A 15,922-nucleotide genomic window follows, 5' to 3' on the forward strand; every position below is an offset into this window, starting at 1 on the left:
TTCCAGGAAATCCGCTTGGTGTCGCTAGGTTCGCACAGATCAGCTGATTATGACGCCATTTCCCGATTGCAGATATCTTCATTTGTGTATTAGCTACGTGGTTTTAAGTGAAGTGCGATTTTTTCGTTTGGCGGATTTCAGAATGAATGACCTGAAGTAGCAACGACTTGCTGTTTAATTTTGTGTTAAACTTGGAAAATCTGCGACTGAAACTTTTGCTATGCTTAACACGGCTTACGGTGATGTTGCTATGAAGTGTACGGCATGCTTCAAGTGGCATGAACGTTTTAAGGATGGTCGACAGTCCATTGAAGATGATGAGCGTCCTGGACGTCCTTCCACGTCAACTGACGACCCACACGTCGACAAAATCAATACCCTGGTGCGGGCAAATCGGTGTCTGACTGTCATGGAGCTTGCTGAAGAGTGTGGAATATCAGTTGGATCTTGTTACGAGATTTTGACCGAAAAATTGAAGATGTACCGCGTTGCTGCGAAATTTGTGCCACGCCTGATGACGGACGAACTAAAAGCCCATCGCGTCCAGGTTTGTCAAGAACTGCTTGATCGTTCAGAAGAAGATGAAAACTTCTTGTCAAGGATCATAACAGGTGATGAATCATGGGTTTATGGTTATGACATTGAAACGAAGGTCCAATCGTCCCAGTGGATGGGTGAAACATCCCCCAGACCCAAAAAAGTTCGCCAAGTTCGATCCAAGGTCAAGGTGATGCTGACAGTTTTCTTCGATGCTAAGGGTGTTGTTCACCACGAGTACCTCCTCGAAGGCTTCACAGTGAACCAGACTTACTACATTGAAGTTGTGAAACGTCTGAGGGACGCCATCTGTCGCAAAAGGCCAGAAATGTGGAGGAGTGGCGACTGGTTTTTCCATCACGACAACGCTCCAGCCCATTCAGCCCTCAGAACTTGTGAGTTTTTGGCCAAACACTCGATCACTGTTCTTCCCCACCCCTACTCACCTGAACTTGCTCCTTGCGATTTTTTCTTGTTCCCCAAACTCAAAAGACCCTTGAAAGGAAGAAGAGTTGAGACGATTCCCGAGATTAAGGCAAATGCGACGAAGGAGCTGGAGGACATTACAAAAGAAGCGTACCAGGACTGTTTCAACAAGTGGAAACACCGTTGGGATAAGTGTGTGCGTTGGAGAGGAGAGTACTTTGAAGGAGTCCCAGACCTGTAACTTCTAAATAAAGTACATTTTGTTTTATGACGTCAGTCCGCGTATTTTTTTAACATACCTCGTACATGTGGCAACGCTTAATTGGGCAGTAGTTTGTACCATCTCAGCCGATCTGGAAGAACTGATACTTTACAAAAGTGCATTTCTCAGTTGGACTTGGCGTGGACGATAGACTTAATTCTATAACGGAGAATGTGCAATTGTGACTAGTCATTTAAACCCATTATTTTAATATATTGTAACAAGAAATAACCACTGCAGTGACAGCTTGAGGATTCTTACGTAAAAACAGAACTTTCTCAGTGGCGTCTGAAGGATTATAACACTACAAACAATATGTGGATTTATGCTTAAAAATAAATAAATTAACAATGCGTTATATAACATATAACAACATAATAATTATAATAGTAGAAATAGTTTCTTTCAAACTGGAAATATTTCATTGTAGGTTAGTATTTTATAAAATTAGTGCAGCATAGAAAGCAATGCGTAAGCAATATTTTATCATAATTTTATGCGCAATATTGTTTTAACCTTTTGATCATTTTTTGACCCTTTAAACGCTTAGAGTCATTATGGTAACGTATGTAACACTCTCACACGAAACAAATTCTTTATTAATCTCGCTATATAATGGAAACTCGTATTAACGTTTATGGTGACTTTTCATTCATCCTGCCATAGGTACGGTACTAATGCAGAAAAGACTCAATGCTATTATTGCTTTCTGTGTAAGTGTGATAGCATGAGAGAAGTATTAAAAAAAAGACACGTTTTTTACACTTGTAGATGCTTAACGCTATGGCAATGTTAATCTGAAAAATGAAGATGATATTCAATGAACTCATATCCATTTCTGTTTTTAGAATTAAATGTCAACTCGCTTTTTATATTTCGTTGATTGAAGAATATCATAGAGTAACTTAACAATCCTGTTGTCTTTGGAGTTAAACGGGATGTTTTGTGAATTTATTGAAGCTTAGTATTATATTTCTTGTTTCTTATGTGTATTCTTTGTTTATTGTTATAGAAAGTAACGAAACTGTACAAAATTAGAAACTTGTTAGCCTAGGTTAGGTACGGTAACTAAAAATAATACTCTTTGTGATGTATACTTGCGAGCATACACAATTCAAAACGGTAACGTAAACTACAAGCTCCCCAAATGGTGTACATTGTGTGTGACGGTATTATTAGTTAGATACTGTTTAAAGGCCAGTAAAACAGTAATAGTGAGTATAAACATGAATTCTGTTAAGAGTTATAGTGTGAAAATTTTGGTGGTTACGAATTCGGTCACACCGACGGAGCCCATAGCGAGAAGGTTGATTCCCCCATATTTATGCTGCCATGTCTTATTTTTGCCTCATTCTTACTTGAAATTTTAAGAGAAAAAACAGAATTTCTTTCCCTATTCTCTTGCTGCCATAAATACCAGTTGCATCGTCTACTGTACCCTTTCATTCCGAGGAGGTTACAGTTTTCTATGTGGCGGAATGATTTCAAGCTCTCAATTCAAGAACTGTGTGTGTGTGTGCATAGTATTAAATATAACGATCCAATTGTATAATTTTATTCTAATATATTTAACAAATAGGGAACTTTAAGACACTCGTGTCAGGAAGCATTCAGCTGGATGCAGGTTAACATTTTAAGATTTATGTCAAGACATTCACGTGAATTATTTTCCAAAACACTGTTTCATTGAAAAGGCTATCCATCAGTCAGTTAACACTATCTACTCCCATGTATATAATTCTGTAATAGGTTTTTACTTACTATTCTTCACTGTCTGTTATGATTATTTGATTTCATATCTATTAATCTGTTAATACTTTCTTTAACTAGGGTGTCTGTAAAAAAGTAAGTATGAAATCTCAATCAGCCACATATGAAAATCACGTAAACTCGCAAATAAACATTAATATAATAATAACACACTAAAATTATATAACGTAGATGACGGGACTGTCGTTTATATTGAAAATGACTGCGTAAGAAAGCGACGTATTTGTTACTGTATACAAGTACTTAGTAGTGTGTGTCGTATGTTCAACATAATATTTCCAAGAGTTTTGCGCATTCACACACGCGCAAACTACCACAGGTAAAGGGTACTTTTAGTATCATATTGCTAGTTTTGGAATAAAAGCTATGAAAATAGATAAATGCTTAGAAAATACCACCAGAACTACGTTAGATTTTCAAATGTTATGTATCCAAAGTATGTTTGTTTGGGGAGGGGTGTTGTAAATGGTATCAGTCATTGTTCGTCTGACAGTTTAAGGCGATGTCTTCACAGCCTCTGAAAGTGTGGAAGGATTTATGCATTGGAACAAGTGTAGATAATTGCTCTAAAACTGTAAAAGTTTAAGCTAATCGTGCATATTAACCTGATAATCTGGGCCGTTTGCAATGTCTGTAACTAACTTATGGCGTTCTATGTTGTTAAGAAAAAGCAAGTGAATTACATATCTTTGACTACAATTATTTTACCAGCGTACAAAATATTTGGAAACTAGAATACATCTTCAGGGTCAAGTATTACTTTAATGGATTTGGCGTGGCATAAAGGTTAGCTTCCCAGGCTTTCAGTTGTGGCTGCACTATTAGTCTATTCTGTTATTCGATTCAAAGACGGAAAAAAACCCTTCTTGTAGCGGATGCTGCTGATTCACTGTTTTCCCTTTGGTCATTAGCTTAAAATTAGGGACAGCTACCTTTGAACCCTGGCAATTTCTGACTTAGCCATCAGCCCAGGTGGGGCATAAGGTGCCACTCATGTTGGTAATACCGTTATCTTCACTTGTTCTACTTTTATTCTTTTTGTTGAAGAACTTGCAAAACTAATAAAAAGTATCAGTGATTTATTTTACCAGTTGCTTTCCCGGTACGGTATAAAACATATATCAAGCCTGTTAAAGAATTAAGTCTAACAAATATGTAATACAGCAAATTATATCTTTAAAATATCAGACTGTATTCCATTCAGTATTTGTTTCCCACGAAAGCTGCAACTAATTATATCATAATTAGAAGATGGTTGATATGATCTTATATTTTTAACCGTTCTTATTACCATGAGCTACCTAGTAAGTACGGCTTGAAATTGTTTTGTAAGACATTGCTGTGAGTTTGTAACGTAGTGGATGGTAAGGAAACGTTTTCAAGAGTTTGATTGCTGCAATACACTAACACTAAGAGATTAATATACAGGATGTCCCAGAAGTCTAGACCCATAGGGAAAAATACAAAATTTTTTCTTTATTTATTATTTAAATTGCATGCAATTAACAGCAGTACACATATGAATTCTTGGTATATTGTGCCATCATGGTATTTTCCTTTCTGAAATATGTACAACTGACATTAGAAATGTATATGTTTAAGAATATAATGCCTATTTTCCGTATGGGTCCAGACTTCTGGGACGCCCCACATTTTGCATGATCAGGCCAATAATAAAAGTTTCATGAGATAGCTTATTTATTTCTTAATTTCTTTTTTTTTTCACCAAAATATGAACTTCAATGAAGAATAAATGAAGTAAAGGACCATATATCTAAATCAACATCCGCAGTTAACTGGTTATTATAGCAGTTTTAGGACGACAGGTTTTCCATTAATTTGTTGGCTTTTGTGGTTTTAAACCGTAAAATTCCTTATTGTTGATTACATATTCGAACAATAAAGTTGGGGAAAAATGCTCTTCACTTTCCAGGTAATTTATTATTTCAGCCAACGTTTCATTATTGCGACTTCGTCAGGGCTACATTACAAAAACTGTTTCTGATTTTACTGTCAGACTCTCAAAATCCTTCCAGTATGCATTACAAATTCTGAAAAACGAAATATCTGAACGACCTGTTTAATAACTTATCACAGCTTTTTATCACAAAAGGTAACATCTAAAATATAAGTGTGACGTCACAGATAACATATTCGATTTTTACCTTTGGTGAAAAGAAATCTCTATTACAAACATTAAACAGGCGGTCTGCTGTATAACATCGAATAAGAGGTTATATACGCAATACAATAATAAAACTGACAACACCTGAGTTAGTTTAGACGACTGTATTGGGAGTTGAAAAGGACAAAAAATCCCATAAATAAAATTTCTGAATGACAGTCGTCTTCAAGAGAAAGTGAGAATTATTGGAATAATAGTAAAGTATGTCGGTGCATACACACTAAGCAGAAATTTTCGCGATTTTAACGGACTAATTAGCATAAACAGTTCCTTCGTCATGCGTAGAGAATAACAATTAAACACTTCATTTTAAAAGTAGAGAGAGAACAAACAGTGAGTAAAGCCGTAAAAGAAGTTTCGGTTTTGTGTATATGAATAACAACGAAAGTCGTTTAAAACAGCTGATCAATGTAAAGTAACATCAGTGAATTTCTGATAACTGCAGTTTAGAACACTTTTTTAGTCTTGAGAATTTGAAGCACTACCGGAAGTCTCAAAGATTATGTAGAAAGCTCGTTACAAGTGACTAGTTTCACAACCACATCAATAGTTCTTCCTTAAAGCGGTTTGCTAAAAGAACGTCATTAAGGAATATTTTTACTTTGTTGCTGTTAACCAAATAGAAGTTATTGGATAGGAGGCATTGTCTTAACCTGTTTTGGAGGGTTAGGTGTGTGACATTCAGAACAGTGGCAACATATCTTGTGAATTGTTTGTCTGTTTTTACCTTACACTGAAGATAGATTGTCAAGACTGGCGAAGAACGGAAGAATTTTGGATGTAAAAAAAATCCCAATTCATTCCAGTGTTGTTTTATCTAAATTCTCATTCTTGAGAAACCTTTTATGTGTGTGCGTTTACATAGTTAACAAGTGTAATATTAAAAATTATTATTTAATGTTTAAATTAATTTTTACTTTAAAGTGATAGCTAGTGCAGGAATAAGTGACGATCTATGGATTAACAACAATCACTTTCCATGAACCAACACCTACTGGTACAGTCTTAAGTGTTCTTTAACTTAATTCTAACACCAGTAAACATAACCCAGTTTCTGATAGCCAGCAGAACATATACCAGAACTATTAACAAAAAGTCTTAAATGCTATTGTTTTTGTTGTTGATATCCACCAAACTGACTTGGCTGTCTGTCAGTCGCAGACATTAGATAAAGTTTGAACTGTTTTGTGTACTGCTTGATATTCTAGCTCATAACTTCTGTCATGCGTTGCTTTGTAGGCAGATTCTATAGCTGTCTACTTAAATATAGAGGAGGGGATTATGTGCGTTAATAGTAACCTAGTTCATAGCTGCCATTGCCTTTTGGGTATCTTCAGCTTGTGTAACAACCTGGTTTATACGGTAATTTGTGGACAAATACTATAGCTGTCTATTTACATAATTAGGAGAAGAGGAACGCAACAACTGTGGTATTATACACTTAGTACTGAAAATGAACAAACTAAGCCTATATAATATAAAAGTCGTGCATTTTGTGCCATGTTGAAAATTTGTAATTAACTCATTTATACCAAAGTCCCAGATGTTTTTCACTAAGTGAGTAATTTAATGATGAAATTTCAGGGTAAAAAGATGAGAAAACTTTGTAGTCTGAAGACAGTTTTTATTTATATAGCAGTGTCTAATTATATAAATATCCAGATTGTTTCTCAAGTTGTTACAGAGATTATGTTTGTGTCAAACGACCCGATATTGCTATTTCAAGATTTGCTTATCTGCAGAAAAAAGTGGCGATTTTCCAGTTAGCTGTCTTCAGTGTGGAGCGATATAATTGATGGGCTATCTCATTTACATTGGTAAAGAGTACCTTAAAACTCGGGGTGTTGACTACCTGCCTTTCTTCTGTGATATCACTTCTAAATTTAGGGACGGATAGCCCAGATAGCCCTCGAGTAGTTTGCTACAAAATGTAATGAAACAAACATGTGATATTGTAATGTGTTAAGCTGACAAATATAAACTTCGTATTAAGTTTTTCTCCAAACTAGAAGTGCAGAAAGTTAAAGTTTGTGATTAGATTTGGCTAGCTGAAAAACGTTAATTTGTATGAAGTCTTTCATGTATTTTTTTTCCAAAATTTTCTATGGATAATACTATTAGGAAAAAAAAAAAATTTCGGAAACCATAGAAAAGAGAAAAATTGAGTGTTATAGTGTTCCATCTAGGCTATGCGGCCGAACATCAACCAATCAAGAGCTGCGCACATTATTATTCCAGCCGTGCACATCTTCGTTTTGTTTTTTAATTTCGCGCAAAGCTATTTGAGGGCTATCTGCGCTAGCCGTCCCTAATTTAACAGTGCAAGACTAGAGGGAAGGCAGCTAGTCATCACCACCCACCGCCAACTCTTGGGCTACTCTTTTACAATGAATAGTGGGATTGACCGTCACATTATAACGCTCCCACGGCTGGGAAGGCGAGCATGTTTGGTGCGACCGGAATTTGAACCCACGGCCCTCGGATTACGAGTCGAACGCCTTAACACGCTTGGCCATACCGAGCCCTGCACATCTTCAATAGTGGTTATGTGCCCCAACACGTTAACGGTCTCAATGATCTTGGCGGTCTGTAGGCTTAAGGCCCAGATAACTAACTGGTAGCGTTGCAAAGTGGCTTAATGATCCAATAGGATAGATGGTTTTAAAAATAACCCACCTCTTAAAAAACAGAAACAAAAAAACTAGTAGCGCACATTACCATGATACAAGTGCACATGAAAAAAATAATTTTTTATGTGAATGGGACAGCAATGCACAATATCAGCATTACATAAAGAAACAATGGCCACATAGAATCAGCTTGATATCAGGATCGAAAACGTTGAACGTGAAAATTCGGTTGCCATGTTGAAAGTCCTATTACCGCCTCTTTACATAAAATTGGGTTTGTTAAAACAACTTGTAAAGGCCTTAGACAAAGTTGGCGAATGTTTCAAGTATCTATGTTAGCAATTCCCAACTCTTTCAGAAGCTAAACTGAAAAGTGGGGATTTTTTTGAACCTAAGATTAGGAAACTGACTTCGAATGAACAGTTCGAAATGACAATGATGATAGTTGAAAAATAAGCGTGAATTGCCTTTAAAGATTTTACTGACTAATTTTAAGGAAACAACAAGGACATAAATTACGAAATTTTGTCAATAACATGCTCGATAAATTCAGAGAGTTGGGTTGTAATATTAGCTTGAAAACTCATTTCTTACACTCGTATAATGACTATTTTTCTGAAAATCTCGGTGCCGTTATCAAAGAACAAGGTAAAATGTTTCATCAAGACATCAGTTTGGTTTGGTTTTTTGGAATTTCGCACAAAGCTACTCGAGGGCTATCTGTGCTAGCCGTCCCTAATTTAGCAGTTTAAGACTAGAGGGAAGGCAGCTAGTCATCACTACCCACTGCCAACTCTTGGGCTACTCTTTTACCAACGAATAGTGGGATTGACCGTAACATTATACACCCCCACGGCTGGGAGGGCGAGCATGTTTAGCGCGACGCGGGCGCGAATCCGCGACCCTCGGATTACGAGTCGCACACCTTACGCGCTTGGCCATGCCGGGCCTCAAGACATCAGAGAAATGGAGAGGAGATGGAGGCGTTAGGGGAGGTGGAACATTAACATGATGATTGAATGCTGGTGGTCATTGGAACGAAATGCTCTAGACACAATACGTAAAAGGAATACCACAACATGCATTTTTAAGACTTAGACATACATTTCACAAAAGAAATCGGGATGAGTGAAGATGCATATTCGTTTGATATCAATGTTCTTAGCTTTTATTCAGTTTGTTCGAATTGTATTAACAAACATAATGATAAAAAGAAAGTTCATTGTAGCAAATGTTATAATTTGATCCAACTAAGAATTTCTTTTTTTCCTTTCTGATTGGTAAAAAATCGTTACATGATAGAAAACCTTTTTTTTTCAAAATCTACGTAGGTGAGTTATGGTAAATACGTTATTAAAATCAAAAACATTTTATGAAGTTTAAATTCGCAAGCCTGTATAATAACGAAAAACAACAGCATATTTTTTTATACACGTTTATGAAGATTCATCAGATGACCGAAGGCACCTTACATTAAAATAAGGGTAGGTTTAAAGTAAAACAAAAAAGTTACATTGTTGGCATGCTCCGAGATAGTTTTCAGTGCAACTCAAAACATCATAAGTATAGTAAATTATTTAAAAATTGTACCCTTGGCACCGATGTCATTTAAAATGCAAACTTGAGATCAAATTACGAAAACTAGTAGACAGCGTATTCACTTCATTATGATTATATTACAACTCTTTCTCTGTTACTATGAAACACAATCGCCTGGAGCTAACAAGTTTTAACCAGAGATGCCATTGCTGATTCCGTTAAATAGTTCAACTACGATTCAAGACAGCCGGTACACTTACTTTTGGGGTACAAATAAAAACCCACGCAGACATCGAGTTGGGGGCGGTTTTAGGAGCATAGGTCGAAATTTAAAATTCGTGAAAGATTTAAAAAATGCTCTGGTTTATTCTTTATTGACTTGGTGACTTTCATGCAGTTCTGGGAATCTTCCATAGATTTCTTACTTCTCCCACTTATCAAGTAAATCAAGAGCAATGATACATACCCTCGTCCCGCCACTCCTTTTCGAGACTGCATGCGTTTATATTGAATAACATAATATTTCATCTATGAAAACTCAAAAAATTATTCTTATATTCAGAACGTTCAACGATCCGTATCTTTTTTCGTGGTGTAATGAAGAGTCTCAACCTTAATGTGCCCATACAATTTGGTACATATCCAATCACACTTTTGATTTATTAACTGAAAACTACCCTCTTCCCATTGTTAAAAAAAAAAAAAAAAAGCTTCAAGGTGATCTAGAATCTAGTTACCGTCAGAATGTGACGGTCCTGACTTTCCATCTTGTGTAAAATTTTTATATACATGGTCTATTAATTAATTTTCGAGGTACGCGCGCGGAAATACACGGACGAATCTGGTTGCGAATACCCACCCATCCTCGCATTGCAGGGTTAACAATGTATTATCTGAAACTGTACCAAAAGATACACTCAAGTTTATATTAATATCAGATTGTAAAGAAAAAAAAACATTTACCTGCCGCTGTAGATAATGTTATTTTTCACACTTGTCACTTTAAATTATTTGATGCAGTAGACTCACTACCCCTTAACAAAGACTTGCATACGGAGCGGTTTATTTTTTGTACAATACGTACTATAGTTTAACACAATATTTAAACGTGCACCTGCATGGTTTATCATTTTTAGTTATAACACTGACTATTAAATGTAAAAAAAAAATTCTACATACATATCTTACAGTAGTTTGTTAAATATTCGCCCTAGCTACTTGGAATAAAAATGTTATCTCTGGGAAACAAAATGTTGTACTATATAGAAACTAAGACCACAGAAAATTCTTTTTCGTCGTGGAAAGTACAACTTGCCAGTTTCCTAGTTTAGAGCCGGGTATAAAATTGTCTTAACGTAAGTTGTACTAGACATTTGTAATTATTGAAAATACAGAGAAAACGTCAGAAAATTATTAATATTTATAACCTTTTATTAAAATACTGCTGGGAAATCTAGAATTACAATGAGTACGCCCGATTTTTGTTCAGACTTAAAATTAGGGATTTTATTATTGAACGCTCATTATTGGCTGTTGATATTCTATGAACCTTTTCTTCTGTTTTATCAGATCCACTATTGTAAAACATACTTTTTAAGTAAGAAACTTATCTGCAAATTTCGCAGTTTAAGCTTTAAAATCATTAGCGACGTTGAAGTTTCTTATGGCTTGCCCTGTTAAACACTCTTCATCAAGTATATAGTCTGAAAATCTCTGGGGTAAAAAGCTTGCTTATGTACTAATTGAGAATGGTTTTTCAGATCATAGAACTTTCACCATCAAAAGATTTATCTAATACAAAGATACAATTTTCAAAGCCCAAAAGTAATTAGTATTAACAAAATATGAGCAAGCATGCTAACAAAATAAAGATGGTAGAGATTGTATAACCCCAAATCAAAATATTTAGATAACATGCTAAATAAGATTTAAACACTTAGAGATGAATGAAAAATCTAAAATGGAAAGCTACATATGAGCGAAAGGGTATATGTACAAAATATTAACGGGAAAACACACGTCTTATATAGATAGATAAAGATTATAATTATGGTCTGAATAAATACATTTAGCGATCTATAAACGTGAATATTACTTGCAGTTTATTATCAAATATATATATAGTGATTATAATAAGTGATGTTTTGTATGTATAATACAGTGGAGCGCCATTAAGCCGCGGACCAGTAAACCGCGAAATCGCTTAAGCCGCTGTAGCAAGTCTTGTGAGCGATGTGAGCGAGGATTATCGCGGCTCACCGCTAATTTAAGAACGTGTAAAAACGCGGCTTATGAATTTAATCCTGGCTTTATAACTTCAAGGGGATATTTAAAAAGGATTTGCTTTAATTTGGGAAATAAATAAAATATATTATAATAGAAATCGACCGTTAATCTACCTTATCCGCTCTCTATGTCAGCTTTATGGAGGCCGCCATTGTTACCGAATCACACCTCTCCATACATTAAAGTTAATCCGCGGTAAATCCGTGAAAAAAGTGATCAATAATTAAAGTATTATTTTTAATTCGATAATCCCATATAATGATCACGCAATGGCCCGGATGAGGCTCCTCGGCGGAGCTGTTGGCGACTTCGGCTTTTCAGTCACAAAGGTTTAAGCCGCGGTTAAGCAGGTTGACCTCCCCCCCCCAAATACCGCAGCTTAACGGCGCTCCACTGTATATGGAAAACACGGAATTGTATAATTCATGTTACCTTGAATTTTAACTATTTGGTTTATATTTTATGGTACTTGGACTAGCCAGCCAGTTATTTCAAAATAGATTTGGTCATTCTAACCCTTTGGTTTTTCTACTTTTGTATATTTTCTTAACCAATCAGAGACCTTGAATATCAAACTTTTCGGACTGTGATCATCCTCTCTTCTCAGATTGTTTGAAGTGCAGACAATAATGACATCAGTATTTCCGTAGAGGATTTGTGCTCTTGATGTGTATGTAACCACATGGTTATCTTTGTAATTTTGTATCTAGATTGTATGCATGTAAATTGTTTTATAAGGTTACAGTTTTAAATATTGTATGATATTACCAATTTTAGGGTGTTTTAAATCTATAGGAGGAAAGTGTAAATTATTTTATTACAAATTAATGAAAATATTATTGTATAATAAACGTTTTACTGATGATGCAAATTATTGTACAAAGTACAACTTTTCATTATTGTATGATATTGCGCTTTTTAGGGCGATTTAAACCTATAATAATATATGGAATATGTCGCATATATGAGGACAAGAAATGTAATACTTTAGTACTGAAAATCATTAGAAAATAAATTTTGAGTTATCATATTGTCCTTGTAAAACTCATTAATGGTAAGGATATGTAATTAATGTCCTTTTTAGGATGAATTAGTTCGTCTTTTCACGAAAGTTTGCTTATAAATGAATTAATTATAAATTATTTAAATAATTAGTGTTAAGCATCATTATTTGGATGATTAATTAATGATATTATGAGACATGTATGAAACATGGCGGCGTAAAAAATATTCTCTTCTTTGTGACCTAATCATTCATCATGGTCGCCTGTCAAGGAAGTCTAGCAACGTGGCCCTGATAACGTTTCTTCTGAAAACATCTTTTGGAATTATGACATATTCATTCTTCATGACATTACCCATTCCTCAACTTCCGTCTTAATGTGTTATTGCATGACGTCACTTCCGCCTCTTCAGTTTCTCTATAACTAAAAGTTTTTTATACAGTAACTTTAACAGATTTCAGTCTTTTCACGGTCGACTCTCAATTTAAAGTTGAATATTTGCTAAGATCTAGTCAATTTTATATCTAAATACGTAATAAAATTAAAAGGTTTGCTAGTCTCTTTCAAAATTCGAAATCACATTATGTATTGCTTCTTCCTCTGAAAAATGAGAAACAGGGCTTTCTTTGGAATGAGGGAGGATAATACTTTATAAATTAGAAAGTAAAGGAAGTAAGTTGGATGCTTCGAGTTATTTGAAAATTTTAAGTTAAAACACTTTGGTATGTGATATCTTCAACATACTCGAAACATAACTATTATGTTTAATTTTATTAGTATTTTCGTGTTTGAATTAAAGCAATTAAACATGTAGTTTTGCTGTCAGAAGGCTTATTATTAGAGAGTAATTACAAAATTAAATCCTTTGAAATTAGCGAAGAGGTTCTTCGAGACATATGCATATTGTACTTACAGACTATCTTTTTATTAAAACCATCTCTAACACCTGTTTCACTGTTTTCATAGTTTTTCCTGGAGCAAATCAGATGTTAATTTAATATATTTTTTGTTTCGGACATTCGCGCATAGTTACATAAAAGCTTTATACTTAACTGTCTTTAATTTTGAACTGAGAAACTAGAGGAAAACAACTTGTCACCAGTACTCACCACCAAGTGTGATCTAATAGCGCAGTTTGACTATCATTCTTATAACGCGTCCAAAGTTCCAAAATGCTAATTGTGACTTTGCAGCAACGGATTAGCAATTCAGTATGTTAGCTACAAGGCTCCTTTTTAGTTTATTGCTAGATACCTCAATAATATATTAACTACTCGTTCAGAAATATTTGTTACATAATTTAAGGTAACAGATACTATGATTTACAAAGTTTTATATTTATAACGTTTTTCAAGTTATGGTGTTAAAACTATTATTTACGAAATCTGTGATATAAACCAATTTTTAAAATGGTGCATGAGGATTATTTAGTATGTTTAAAGACCGTTATAGGCAGGTATAGTGTTTCTCATATGTGTAGAAAATATTACAATTGCTTACTTATTAAAATTGAAATTATTAAGACGACTTTGGAAGTCAATAAAGTTCTCAAAAAATAATTATTTAGGCTTTCATCATTAGCAATTTTATATATAATTATACTCCCCTCTCATTCCTGAATGGATACTTGGTCTTTGGAATTCTCGTACAAGGAAGTTGTTAGTTCTCTAGTCGTTAGAAGTTTCTAGACAAGTATTTTTTTCACATTCCAGAATTTACGTAAATAAGTACTGATCTTGCTTTGAACTGACAAATTAAGTTTAAAATCTATTTCAGCTCCTAACAGAAGGCAATGAATAGGAGATTCAATTCTCGTAAAAGAAAATTGCCCATCTTTCATGGGTATAGTCACAAAATAAATTGAAAGAGTTACAACAATTTGTTTATGGGGTACTTTCTCGTATAGGAGAAGGGTACTCAATGTTTTCCATAGCATCTGATATTCAGAGTTATCGTAGCACATAGTTTGACAGGCGAGATCGATCGTGCATAGGATTAGTTAGAGTCAGTTGACATGTATATTTAAGAATTTATAGGTTGAATTGTAAAAGCTTGTTTTATATGTCTAGTAGCATCATAAATTATCAAGTGTGCTGTCTGTCAGCGGTTGGAAGGCACCAACTCATGTTATAACTTTATTCCTTTTCGCTATCTTTCTTTCCTACGTATTTTTGAAGATGACAGTAATTGAAATGATTGTTGCAGGGGGGGGTGAGTTTATGCAGGCTTATCAAAAAATATATTTAAATATGTAAACTCAGTTCACGTCCATCTGTAAGGTACATGTAAAATGAGCTGATTTTAAAATATTCACAGGTTTCAGGACAAGTTACTTGAAAGAATGTAAACAGAAGTAAGCGTTTCCATGTTCATTGTTCTTAAATGATGAACCAGTTGAATTGTGTATTTATCATGACATTACTACTTTTGTGTCATGGATTTCTTATTAAGCTTCGCTATATTTTCTTTGTTTTATTCCGACATTTTTGTGTTTCTAAAATAAGAAGTTGTGAGTGATATTACACTATTTCATAATTGTACTTAATTTTTTTAATAAAGCTATAATTCGAGACTTTGTTCCTGCGATGTGCACAGCACAGATAGCCCGTTGTGAAGCTTTTCGTTTTATATTTAAGGATCCGGAGTGTAACAGTAAGTATTGAAACAAAAATTGAATCATATTAATTTGTAAATGTGTAATACTTATAATAGCTACTTCCTGAAATTTGATATGTTAACTACAAGGCTCCTTTTTATTTTATTTTTGGATAACTGCACCAACGTTTATGAAAAAAATAAACAATTTTTAAATTTCATTTTAGTTGTTCGTTTTCGCTACAATTTTTCACATATTAACAAAATTTCAAGTTTGCAGATTTTGTATTGTTGGCTGTATTGCCTCTTATGTCGTAGAAGCAGCAGGATTTTTTTCATTGTATTTTCCTAAAAGAACTTTAAGTACACAGCTTTTGTGTGTTTAACGTTTGATATTGTTACACCCTGCTTGGAATATGGTGTTAAAACTAAGTAATCAATTAGGAATAAATTATTTATAAGACTTGGTATATTATAAATAGTTTTATTGCCATGGACATTTCGAATAGTATTGATGTTTGTATGTGTCTTCACGCGATTTCTGTAGATAAACTTGTAAAAAAGATGAAGTTAAAAAAAACGTTGAAAATAGACTCTGATTACTCATTTTATATATATATATATATAAACAACGTTTCGAGAATATTACAGTTAGAATAATTTATTTTACTTGTTTTACTGTTTTAAA

The 15,922-nt window shown here is 34.2% G+C and overlaps 1 protein-coding gene across 14 annotated transcripts in view; it reads left to right on the plus strand.

Moving 5' to 3' along the window:
- The window catches only part of LOC143244712 (nucleolysin TIAR-like), a 204,816-nt gene that overhangs the window by 75,211 nt on the left and 113,683 nt on the right, over nt 1–15,922 (plus strand). The window contains exon 1 of one of the 14 annotated variants that reach the window (XM_076489853.1): nt 15,271–15,291. The exons of the other annotated variants lie outside the window; for them this stretch is intronic. The gene's annotated coding sequence lies outside the window, so the exon portion shown is untranslated. Of the gene's footprint in view, nt 1–15,270; nt 15,292–15,922 lie in introns of those variants that run through there. 14 annotated transcript variants of the gene reach the window in all.

This window comes from Tachypleus tridentatus, chromosome 2 (assembly GCF_004210375.1).
Source record: "Tachypleus tridentatus isolate NWPU-2018 chromosome 2, ASM421037v1, whole genome shotgun sequence".
In the NCBI taxonomy this organism is placed as follows: domain Eukaryota; kingdom Metazoa; phylum Arthropoda; class Merostomata; order Xiphosura; family Limulidae; genus Tachypleus; species Tachypleus tridentatus.